This window comes from Artemia sp. Qi Xiang Cuo, chromosome 10 (assembly GCF_049724085.1).
Source record: "Artemia sp. Qi Xiang Cuo chromosome 10, ASM4972408v1, whole genome shotgun sequence".
NCBI classification, from domain to species: Eukaryota; Metazoa; Arthropoda; class Branchiopoda; order Anostraca; family Artemiidae; genus Artemia; species Artemia sp. Qi Xiang Cuo.
The window spans coordinates 60997868-61011007 of record NC_142803.1 but is presented as its reverse complement, the minus strand read 5'-3'; the positions used below and the strand labels follow the sequence as shown (position 1 = coordinate 61011007).

The following is a 13140-nucleotide window of genomic DNA, read 5'->3' as shown; positions in this document are numbered from 1 at the left end:
TATGGCCATACAGCTTCTTTTTTCATCTTACTCATCAAACTTAATTGACTAAGTTGCTGCACATCCTCACCCTCTGCGACGCTTATAGATAATTCTTAATAGTATTATCTTAATAGAATTCTTAATAGTAGTATCATTGTTAACTTTTTAGTCAACGAAGAATCCGTTCGTCAAATAAAACGTTCAAAGTTAACTAAGAATTACAAACAAAACGGCGAAATCTACTTATTTGTTTTATTAGTTAACTAGTAAAGTAAATCGAACGAGGCTCTTGTAAAGGGTGGTGAGGTCATTATTGCTATTGGGCTGCAGTGGAAAAAGTGGGGTAGCGAAGTAGCATTGCTACTTGTTAGTTTTCAAATCTGTTGGCAGATTTTATCTGAAAATGCCATTTTTACATATAAAAATAATTTTTGCTCAAAGAAAGGCTGTCAGAACACAAGTTATGCTACTTAAAGTGTCGGTAGCTTATGGAAGTCTTTCGAACTCCTCTTCTGGCAGGCAACAGCTTTGGAACTTTTCTTTACCAGACTCCCCCTCCCTAACACTCAAGAATATAACCCAAATTATATATTTCCCATGAGCTTTTCTGGATATTTATTTTGTCACAGCTGATGCAGTTTACAGGTACAAGGTTTTAAACAAGAGTGATGTTAATGACCTAAAGTAAATATGGCAATTTTCAAAAGATTTGTAAATTGTTTTTTAATTGGTTCATGATTAATCAATGCCTCTAAATGTTATACCTTCAAAAACAAATGGAATTATAATCAAATACTGAGTTTTTAACGGTACTTGCTTATTAAACAAACATACTCAAGAAATACGCTTAGGTTAGATCTCACAAAACCGGTTTCACAGCATAAAAAGACAAGGGACGGGTGACAGAATGCTTTGGACTCTATATATTTGCACATTGCGGGGGGGGGGAGGGCATGCAAAAAGTGGGGTACCGTAGTAGCAATTCTACTTGGCAGTTTTCTGGACCTAGTGAAATTAGTTAGTAGATTTTGTCTGAAAATACCAGGGCTTTGACTAATCCCCGAATTTTTGGGGATTTCCCCAAACATCTGTCTTCTCGAAAAAAATCGGTTCCCCAAAAATCCCCTTTAGTTCAGGGTTGCCACCCCCTAGTGACGATCCACCCTTAGTAACTATCACTTTCACGTAACTTGACATAAGTTTTTCATTACTTTCTAAAGTTTTATCTCAATTATTTACTACATATAAAAAAAAAGAAATATATCATTGACTTACTGACCTTTCTTCTTATGGTAGTAAAGGCATAATGTTTAGGTTTTAGGTGTTTAGCAAAAAAAAAAAAAAAAATTAAAAATTGGAATAAAACATTGAAATGAAACATTACATTTAATTTATACAGGGATTTTTTTTTTTTTTTTTTTTTTAGTTAAAAAAATTTCCAGATACCTCGCTATTAATCTGTAATTTTTAGTGGTCATATGCCTAGAAAGAATCGTTTTCTGATTTCAAACTGTCTAAATACTTTACCCCCTCCCCCTTTATGTGCAAATATATAGCCCAAATTATATATATTCCATATATTCTGTTTCTTGTCTTTGTCTCTCCCTAGGCTGAAAAAAAGTACCGAAGAAACCGACTTGTTTTTAAGTTTTACACAGCATAAACGTGAATGAGTGGCGCATAATACACAAGTACCAAAAACTCAAATAAAATTCTCAAATTTGGAAAGCCTTATTTTCCACGGGGGGTATTTCCTGGGGGGGGGGTATTTTCCACAGGGATTATTTTTCGGGGAGGTATTTTCCGCGGGGGGGGGGGGGTAATCGCATGGGGTGTAAACGCCAGCCACTTAATGTTTATAAGACTATACTATTTCATCAATGATTCTCTTGTGACAGGAATAGGGACTTTTTTGGGACTATTTTTGAGACTTTTGGAATTTTAAGGAATTTTGGGGACCTTTGTACGACCCCTGTCATTCTTAATATTCATAAAATAAAAAATAAAACTGTAACGACTTACAAAACATGTCCAGAAATCAAGCAAATATCCCCCAATAATGAGGTCATGCTAACTAAGGAAAATAAAGCATGAGACCCTAATACAGCCTCAATTACAAACATTAATGCTACCCTATTAAAGATAAATTCAGCAAATAATTATCAATATCAGGTTATAAACCTGGACCAGGGTCAAGGTTTGTCGAGGATAAATTTTTTAACTACTTCACCATCACTAGACCCAGCCCGAATTCATATAATATGTAAAAAGCAATTATTTGGTTAATAAAAAAAACTGAAAAGAAAACCAAACATAAAGGAAGAAGAAAAATGTGAAAAAGTTGTTTTTCCCACAAACTATGGCATCACTGGTCAAACAAGATGGACTATATCCGAGAGTTAGTCTATTCTGTTATAACCCAGAGAAAACCACCTAGAATTACGTAATGAGTGTTCATATAAACATTGCGGGTAAAAACTAAGCATTTTAATTATATTGAAGTTTTATTATGATTAAAACGAAATGAACAAAGAGGGATAAGCAGGATAAAGGGATTGGCAATCTTTTCAATAAGATCTATCAATGGATAACATAAATTGCTTTATTTTTTAAGAGAGATTGCTCAATTTAATTACTAGAATGGAACTTTCCAATTCGTCAAGTATTATAAGACCAAATAGAAAATAATGAACATTATGATTATTAAGTGGATCATTGGGGATAAGTCTGCAAACCAAGATTAGAATATTAGAAGCTACAGTGATGACAGTGGTCAAATATGACTCTGAAGCGTGGACGCTCCGAAAAGCGGATGAAGATTTGCTAGATGTTTTCCAGAGAAATTGCTTAAGGATTGTTCTGGGTACCCGGCTGACTGACCGTATTTCAAACAATAGGCTATACGAAAAATGTGGTTCAATACCGCTCTCTAGGGCTATAACGAAAGAAAGGTTGAGGTGGCTAGGGCACGTTGTGAGGATGAATGATGACAGATTGCCGAAGATTGTTCTTTTCGGCCAACCGTCTAGGGCTAAACGGAAAGCAGGTAGTCCCCGTCTGGGGTGGGATGACGTCATAAAGAAAGATTTAAAGGAAATGGGAACTTCGTGGGCGGTTTTAAAACGGTAGGTTTTGCATAGATTGGGGTGGAGGAGGAGCGTGCGTAGCTGTGTTGGTCTCAGGCGGCTTGGTGCTGCGTTGAGTTATTAGTAGTAGTAGTTTTGGGGCAATAAACAAATATTTTTCATGTATCTTATATTCACATTTACTTTTAAGGCAAATACTATAAAGTGAAAAGTAAATATGAATTGCACTTTCAAAGCAAAAAAAAAAAAAAAAATCAATCTGCTTGCTTTATATTATTGGCCAATAGAAAAAATCTTTGACTTTGTTCATGGAATATTTAATATGAAGGTAGAAATCAGTTATGTTTGGATATCAGCACTTTGACAACACAGAACAAAACAAAACCAACTTAATAATAGGCATTTAAACAGCGACAATGTTGAACTCTTATTATGCAAGACATTTCTTTCTCATAACTGAAGTCCAGACTCGTGCAGTGTTTTAGATGATAATTAATTAACTCGAAGTATGTTTAAAAACTTTACATTCATGAGTTTTTTCCAGAGCAGCTTATTAGGTGCCATTTCAAATAGTCCAGATGAGATAATTTTCTCTTACAAATGTTACACTCATGGCCCATTTTGGAGATCACCCCCCTCCCAGAATGAAATCCCTGATGCAGTTCCAGGTTAATCACCTGAGAATTTTTTTCCCAACGAGTTCAAACTTTTGAGTTTTTTTCCATGGGGGAATATTTTTTATACAAATTAAATTTATACTTCTGCGAAAAAATTTCTTACAAATATCACAGTTGTGATGTTTTTTCCCACAATGAGCTCTGATGCAATTTCAATTTGCCCATAAGATAAAAAATTTTCCATATTAAGTTCACATTCATGAGCTATTTGCACAGAGTAACTTATAAAGTGTCATTTTCAAATAGTCCAGACGAGAGAATTTTCTTTTACAAATGTTACATTCATTGGTTTTATCCCCAGAGTGAATTAATCTATGTGATTCAGAGCTATGTGATTTAATTAAAATCAAGTACTTGCGGGCATCAAGCCATGGTTTAATTGTAGAAAAAGCCAAGACAGATAGTCTGGGTGAGAGGCAGATCTGATCTATTTTTTTTTTAATTTCATATTCACAAGGTATTTCCCCAGAGTGAACTCTCTGATGCAGTTTTAAGATATTTATTTGGTAATTTTTTTTCCTACAGATCTTACAACCATAAGTTTTTTCCCCAGAACGAATATTTTTATACAAATTCAAATTACGCTTTTGGGGAATCTTTCTCTTACAAATCTCACACTCGTGATATTTTTACCCAGAATGGACTCTGATGCAGTTTTAGGGTGCTTAATTGAAAAAAAAAATTCCCACAGATTTTACAATTTTATTTTTTTTTCCAGAAAGAATTTTTTTTACGTAAATTCAAATTATATTTTTCAAAAACTTCATTTTTACTAATTTCACACTCGTGTTGTTTTTCCCCAGAATAAATTTTTTGATGAAATTTCAATTTAATCATATGGCAGAATTTTTCTCACAAATTTGACATTCATGAAATGTTTCACCCAAGTGAATTCTTGGGTGTGTTTTCAAAGTTTCTAAACGACCAAATTTTTTCTTACAAAAGTTACACCCATGGGCTGAATTTTCCCCAGAGTGAATTAATCTATGTCATTTCAAATGACCCATTTGGCCGACCTTTCTTTTATAAATTTCATATTCATAGGGTCTTTCCCCAGATTGAACTCTCTGATGCAGTTTTAAGGTGCTTATTTGGGAAAATTTTTCCCACAGATTTTAAAATCAAGAGTTTTTTCCCCAGAGTAATTTTTTTTTTTATTTAAATTCGAATTACGCTTTGGAGAAACTTCTTACAAATCTCACAGTCGTGATGTGTTTTTTTTTTTTTAATTATAATGAAAGCTTTGATGCAGTTTCAATTTGCTCTTACGAGAAAATTTGTTTATACAAAGTTCACATTAGCTGCGTTCGTTTTCACCGTTCGTCGTTCTTAGTACTAAAAAGATTTTCTCGGTTTCACTCTTAAATTGCGTTTTATTTCGTCGTTCTAAAAACCTCGTTTTAACTAAAAAAAACGGCTTATAAGAGCTTTCCTTAGCCAGATAAAATTTCAAAGTCACAGACAAAATTTCAATCAACCAGCACAACAAAAATGGAAAATATACTTGTAAATGTAGCAAAACAAGCAATAGAGTTACTAGAGCAAAGTGACTGTTGTACCGTTCTATAGAGTGCAAATGGGCACTCTTGCTTTTGAATGCTTATGAATGGGCATAGACATTAGATTAGTTGAAATGGGGGTGCAATCCTAAATAGTGGACTCCACATAGGGAAACATGTTAAGAAAGCATTTTTACTTCATAATATGGACGACGATCATAGTTGTGGCACTTTGCCTAACACTTAGTCAGCCGACTGTTCTTTCAACATTTTTAGCTTAAGACATTTGAACAATAGAACATACTCCTAAGCGTATTGAAACTGGGGTTAGCTGGAGTTTCTTAGTTTTAGTTATAATCTAAGATATCTAGAAATTCCTCCAATTATTTTTCCAAGTGACCCCTGAGGATTTTTTGTAAGTTTGTAGAGCAATTTATCCCAAAATACTTCCAGAACTTTCTAAAGATTTCAAAACTGTGCCACATATACGAAAAACAAATCACTACCATTTTTTAGATGAAAGACACCATCAACAAAATCTACAAAATTAAATATCAATAAACTTGTTTTCCGTCATTTTTTTTTATTTAAAACTTGGCGCCCAAAAATAAAACTAAAGTTGTTGAACGAAATATGAGGCTCAGTTCTTTGTTCTAATAACGACGGTACTAAGAACAAAGAATGGCTTATAAGCGAAACATTTCATAGAACGGCGAAAACGAACGGCTTAATTGTAAAACCGAGGATTTGATTTCCATAGAACGACGAAAACGAACGCAGCTATTCATGAGCTTTTTTCACAGAGTAGCTTATTAGCTGCAATTTTCAAATAGTCAAGACGAGAGAATTTTATCTTACAAATGTTAAACTCATAGGGTTTTTCCCAGAGTGAATTAATATATGTGATTTTAAATGGCTCATTTGGAAGAATTTTTTTTTTATAAATTTCATATTCATAGGGGCTTTTAGGAGAGTGGACTGATGCAGTTTCAAGTTACTTATTTGAGAAACTTTTTTTCCCACAAATCTTACAATCATGAGTTTTTTCCCCAAAGTGAATTTTTTTTATGCAAATTCATATTACGCTTTTTTGGGAACTTTTTCTAGCAAACTTTACAGTCGTGGTGTTTTTCCCCAGAATCAACTCTTTGTTGCAATTTCTATTTGCCCATTAAACAGAACTTTTTTTCCCAAATTTCCCATTCATGGAGTTTTTACCCAGAGTGGCTTTTTAGGACGAGAGAATCTTTTCTCACAAATTTGACATTCATGAGATTGTTCAACTGACTGGATTCTTTGATGCAATTTCAAATTGTCCATACGAGAGAATTTTTTCTCACAAATTTGACACCTGCTGGATTTTTCCCCAAGTAAATAATTAATAGTGAAATGCCATTTAGACTTATGTTTTTTATTCAGTTACCCTTTCACCGTTACTGAGAAAGGGTCGTCCAATTTTAGTTTTGTGTTTTTATTGTAAGATTTGGTTTTTTATATTTTTATCAGTTTTATTCTGCACTGAGGACGGTCAAGCGGAGAACGCGACCGAAATATTTGCATAATTTTTCAATTTTTTCACTGGCTGTTAATTTTCCTCGTTTTCTCCCTTTCTTCGCGATTTTTTATTTTTCAACAATTGATTTTTTTTATGTAATTTCAATTTTTTATGCGAGAGAACTTTTTTTTTACAAACATCAAATTCAAGGGAATTTTCCCCAGAGTGCATTGTTTGATGGAATTTCTCGGCAAGGATGTTTTCTGTTTTATTGAGTCGGAAGATTCTTGAAAACGTTCTTTTGTACTCTTTGCACTCAAGGAACTTTTCCTTAATGAACGATAAAACCTTTGCAGACTTGTTGGTATAATTTGAAACACGGATCTTGACATCTGAAAAAAAAGAAAAAAAAAATGAGTGTTCAACAGTGCACAAAAACGGTAATCTCAAAAAATCTCATTTTTTTTATAAACCAAAACAACCATTTTTATTTTATTTAATAGCATTAATCTTGTCCCAAAACCCACTGTCAACAAAAATCCAAAATATAAAATTGTAAACTCTGGTTTTCAGTAAGACTATCGAATTGGCAACATCGCTTGTTTATTTTAAATTATTTCCATGCTTTAAATTCTCAATGGAAGTACACATATTACGATCCGGATAGTCGATTTACAGTCAGGTTTGACAGAGCTAGCAAACTAATTATGCCTCAGTAAACAGTTGAAGCGTTCTATTGTCAATATTTTGGCAGATCATACACCAGTTAATTTAAGGGCGGGAAACGAAGAGGGCTTATGAATGTCCCTAGAAACTATTGCTCAGAATGTAAGTTCTTGGTTGAGTACTAATAAATTGACCCCTAACCGGAAAAGTTTGGAATTTATTATTTTTGGGAGAATTCCAAAGTCAGTAAATCGTGTGTTATATCAAAGTATTACTATTAGGACTTAAAAAGAATGGATGTTTCTATATATTTAGGTATATGTATATAGATTTAACACTGCCATTTAAAGCGTATTTCAGTAAACTTAGAGGAACAGGTAGGGGGGGCAAGTTCCAAGGGATCGGTGCACAGCACCGATACCATCGAATTTAACTTACATTTTTAATTAAATTTAGCTTATGGAGGAAACGTGTCCCGAATAGCAGGTTTGCTTTCCCTCTTCGCGAAGAAGAGGAGGAAAATTTGGAGCATTGTCCGAGTCGTAGCGAGGGATTTTGCGGGTAAGAGAAAATTTATTTGGGAATGATGGATTGCTGCTTCCTGATACCTTGAAGAGTACCTTGCCACAGTTTATTTGTCTAGTGGGAAGATATCTTGATCAGTTCTTTGCAAAAAGAAGAGAGTAGTTTTTATTTCTTGGTTATTATTGTGACGAGTGTAGTAATTAGTTAATCATGTATCCTGTTTGTGTACATGGCCATATTTTGGATTGAAATACACGTTATCTTATCTTATGTGTTCACGTTTGTCGGTACACTGGACGATATAATTGGCACATTGTTTATATCCCCACTCCAAACTCAAAACCCTAGCTCAATCCCTGGACCTAGGATGAAATGCCTAGGACACGATCTGCGGATGAGGGATTAGAGACTGTCAAAGCTTCTCCTTGTCGGCTAGCCGTCTCGGATCAAACGAAAAGCAGGTAGTCCCCCAATGAGGGAAAATGTAAGAAAAATATAAGGGAAATCGGAACTCCTTGAGGGGGGCGGGGTAAAGAGGACGGATTTTAAAAGATTGGGATGGATGAGGAGCGTGCTTAACTGTGTTGGCCTCAGGCGGCTTGGTACTGCAATGAGTAAGTAGAAGTAGTATTATTTCCTATTACCCCTACATCCTTCTTTGCTCTTCTCCTCTTCTTATTTCTCTTCTCCTCTTACTACATATTTCTCTCCTGTTCTTGCTACTTGTTCTTATTTCTTTTTACTACTCTTCTCTTCTTACTACTTCTTCATATTTCCTCTTCTTACTCCTTACTCCTCTTCTTATTTCTCTTCTAGGAATTGTGAATTTGTGGTATCACTGTTTGGTTATTTCTTGTCTTAAAAGAGTTTTAGCTCCCTATGTACCTAGTGATTCGACACGTGTAAGCTGTTTTGTTTTAATTAAATACAAGTTCATTAAAGTTTAATGAGCTTTGATGATGATAAGTTCTTTATGCATTCTTTTTTTTTTTAGTTTAGTTTATTTACCGATGTTTGTTTTACCTTCTATGCACTGTTTCCAGACATTATTTCTTTCATCCTTTTTTTTATCTTTTCTTGTATTCTTTCACTTTTTATTTTTGGGATTGATTTTTATCTATTGATTTACTTTTTATCATGTTGCCTAGTTCAATTCTTTCGTTTTCTATCCCAATATTTACGCCCACAGCCCTCCGTTGGGGTATTGTATAGTTTTGGTGTTGCGGTTGTATTGATTTAGGTCGATAAATTAAATAAAAAAAGCAAGTTTTTTTTAACTTAAAGTAAGGAGCGACATTAAAACTTAAAACAAACAGAAATTATTCCGTATATGAAAAGGGCTGTCCCCTCCTCAACGCCTCGCTCTTTACACTAAAGTTTTTTATGGTTAAAAAAAATAGAGTTGTGAGAAAGAGTCAAACTTTAGCGTAAAGAGCGAGGCGCTGAGGAGGGGGCAGCCCCTTTCATATACAGAATAATTTCTGTTTGTTTTAAGTTTTAATGTCGCTCCTTAATTTTAGTTAATAAAAACTTGTTTTTTTTTATTTATTTTTTGAACGTTTTTGAACTAATGCAGGTTTTCATTTTGGCTCACCGTACTTGAATAATTAAAACAAAACTTGCATGTTAGTTTACTTTTATTTGGTTAAATGGCTTTCAAAAAAGTTGTTTAATTTTATTTACGAACCTATTTATTAGTAATAAATATACGTAACTTACGAATAAACTGAAGTAACGAACTTCTATACTCATATATTTTTAATACGTATATTAGAGGGTTAGCCCCCTATTCAATACCTCCCTCTTTATTCTAAAGTTCGAATTTTGTTCCAATTCTTCAAAAATGACCTCTTAATCACTCTATAATTAGAATAAATAGCTCTTATGAAAGTACTAAAAAATCTTTGGCTTAAAGAGCGAAGTATTGACTAGGAAGTGAACCCAATCATATACGTAATAATTTCTGTTCGTTTTAAGTTTTGATGTTGCTCCTTAATTTCAGTTGAAAAACTTGTTTTTCTTTTTATTTAATTTCTGATCGTCTTTAAAAAAATGCTGGTAAATCCGGTGCCCCCTTTATAGCAATGTCCCTTCCCCCATAAAAAAATTCTCCATAGGGAGATCCTCCCCACAAAACCCCTGAAAACGTCTGTATACTTCCCAATAACCAATATTATATGTAAACATTGGGTAAAGTTCATAACTTTCAGCCCTTTCCCAGGGGACTTTGGGAGATAAGTGATCCTAAAAGACATATTTATTATATTTTTGACCATGCTGAACAAAATGGCTATCCAAAAATTTTGATCGGGTGACTTCGGGAAAAATGAGCATGGGAGGGGGCCTAGTTGCCTTCCATTTTTTTTTGTCACTTAAAAAGGGCACTAGAACTTTTAATTTCCGTTCGAGTGAGCCCTCCCACGATATTCTAGGACCACTGGGTCGATACGATCACCCTTGGAAAAAAAAAATCAAATAAACACGCATTTGTGATCGTTTTTCTGGCAAAAAATGCAAAATTCCTTTTTTGCAGATAGGAGCTTGAAACCTCTACAACAGGGTTCTCTAATACGCTGAATCTGATGGTATGATTTTCATTAAGATTCTATAACTTTTAGGGGGTGTTTCTTGATGAAACTTATATATTTGAAATCAGCATTAAAATCTGATTCTTTTGATATATCTATTCGGATCACATTCTACAACTTTACAAACCTTCCTAGGGTATTTTTTGGACCTTTCATTTATTACCAGTTAATTAACAATCTCAAATTTTTACTTGACTTTTCATTGGGGAAAACCGTGGGCCAACCTTCAGTCTTTCTGGTCTTTTAAAAATGGCACTATACCTTAAAGTCTTAATCAAAATGAGCACTCTTCTAATCTTTTAGAACTATTGGTTTTCGACAAGTGCTTCTGGAAGAAAAAAAAAATCAAATACACATACACCCAATACATGTCTTCTTGGATATATATAAAATATTAAATATGTTTTAGAAGAGAGCTTGAAAAATCTACATTAGTTCTCTATATACCAAACCTTATAGTATAATGTTCATTTAGAATTCTGGACTTTTTGGGAGTGTGTTATTCTTTTTTGAAAATAAAAAACAGAGTTGCTTGCCTAGAGGGGTGTTACTAACCTAAATGTTTGGGGGGAGGGGGAGGTTTTACGTAGTGCTGGTTCTTTTTTACCAACTGAGTTTTTAAAAGTATTATTAATAACTAGCATAAAATCGACTTCAAATATGAATCTTGAGAACACAGTTCAGCTAAAAGAATTGTATATCCTGAAGAAGATTAGACCCTTAGTTCAGTTTCTTGTAAGAAGCATGTATACAACTAGCTGGTGGGCTTGGGGATAAAGGAGTAAGACAAGAGGAATAAAGTGATATTATGATGTGTATGCAAACAGAACCCAGGAATGAGAACTTTACAGTTTCAATTATAATATACAGATCAAACAGAATGAGAGATTGCTACTACAAATCGGTAGTTAAAACTTCAAACATGTTGGTTTGACACTTAAAAGAACATCATGACCCGGTAGTCAAAACAGTAATTATCCTTTGTTGTACAGAAACATGTTATTACCAGTTTCTGTTTACCGAAATTTCCTTCTACTTTTGGCAAAGTTGGTAATGCTGTAATAGTTTGCTGATAAACTGACCAAAGACTTGCGAATATCAGTTTAAATACATATTTTACACAGAATAGGGTCTTAAAAGATGGTGCAATGAATGACTTTATAGATTCAGCTTGAGTTTCGTAAGATCTAAATGTTTATGCCGAGCTGTCTTTGTGGCTTTCATAGTTCTTGTCATTTTACCCAGTAAACTTCAGTTTCTGGCTCTAAAAAAAAGAATTTGTCATTTATTGTGTTCTCCAAGCCCTGTATCAGAGCCCTGATGCCGCTACTGAGTTTATTTACAATTTAACTTTTAGTAAGCATTTTAGTACAGTAGAAATTCTGACGTACAAAGAGAAGCGGGTCCTCGAAACGTCCAAAGAGTTGATTCTGCTAAAACATACAATTTATCTATTCTTTATTCGACTATTTCATATAGAAGGGAGGTTTGCGTTAACTTCGGAGGGGACTGATTCAATTAAGAATTGAGTTCGTGCATCCTTTTTAAGAGTAAAAATTGATCGGAGAGAAAGCATTCCTTTTTTTTTTACCCACCAAAGCTCACCAAGGCATCTCCGATAAATATTTTGAGATAACAATGTATTTACAGCAGTTGGAAGGTCCGATAAATATGCCTTCCGGAATGAGTTACATTGTTTCATCTATAATTCACAAGAAAATTTTTACACTTTAAGAGCCTAAGAACTGCTAATAAATGCACCATTAATAACGAAAACTCTATCATCTGTAGAATAGCCTGGTCTGAACCCACCTTGTTCTTCTTAAAAGATTTTTTTCCCTTCTATCCACATTCCCAGCCTTTTATCCACAATTTTTTCTAGGACTTTTCCAGCACTGTTTAGGAGGCTTATTGGTCTATAGTTATTATGTGTAGTGGGATTACCTTTCCTATAAAATGGGAAAATAAGCTAGATCTTCCAGTTCATTGGCCACTCCTTATTTAAAATTATGAGGTAAAATAATGAGGCTAAAAAAGGTAAAAGAACAGCACTTCATAGGAATCCCATCAGGCCCGAGAGCTGAATCACGTCGTATTTTGTTAAGTGCATCTTCAATTTCTTCCGGGGTGATTAGGTCGCATAACACGTAATCTTCCTGGTTCAGAGGAAAAGATGCTCGTTCGCGGTTATCTAGACCTAATGCCTCCTGGAGATGTATGTTGCTATCCTGGGTACCTTCTTGTAGTTGTTTAAAGTAATTGGGCCAAGTTTTGAGGGCGGTCACCTCTGACTGTAGGTCTTTTAACCTATCTCTTTTTAACATTTTCCAGAACTCCCTACTGTTATTCTCTTTAAAGCACTTTAAAAGAGTGGCTTTTTCTTTTCTTTTATAATTTTCCTTTTTCCTTTTTATTAATTTTTTAGTGCTCTTTACGGGTTAAACGGTATCTTGTTACTGCTTCGATTTTGATTCATCATCCAGTGTATTCTTTACATTGTGTAATATTTTATCCAGATTAACGCTGCTGAATTTACATTCTTCGTCATAAAAACTATCTTTCTTGTTTTGGGCTGGTTTCACTGATGCCAGTGATTCGATTAAAATTTGTGAAAACCTATTC

At 34.1% G+C, this 13140-nt stretch overlaps 1 protein-coding gene across 1 annotated transcript in view; it reads right to left on the bottom strand.

Annotated features, from left to right (window-relative positions):
* Positions 1–5942: 5942 nt before the first annotated feature.
* LOC148947984 (uncharacterized) overlaps positions 5943–13140 on the bottom strand; it is a 38894-nt gene continuing 31696 nt past the window's right edge. The window contains exon 6 of the mRNA XM_089096059.1: positions 5943–7131. The gene's annotated coding sequence lies outside the window, so the exon portion shown is untranslated. The remainder of the gene's footprint in view (positions 7132–13140) is intronic.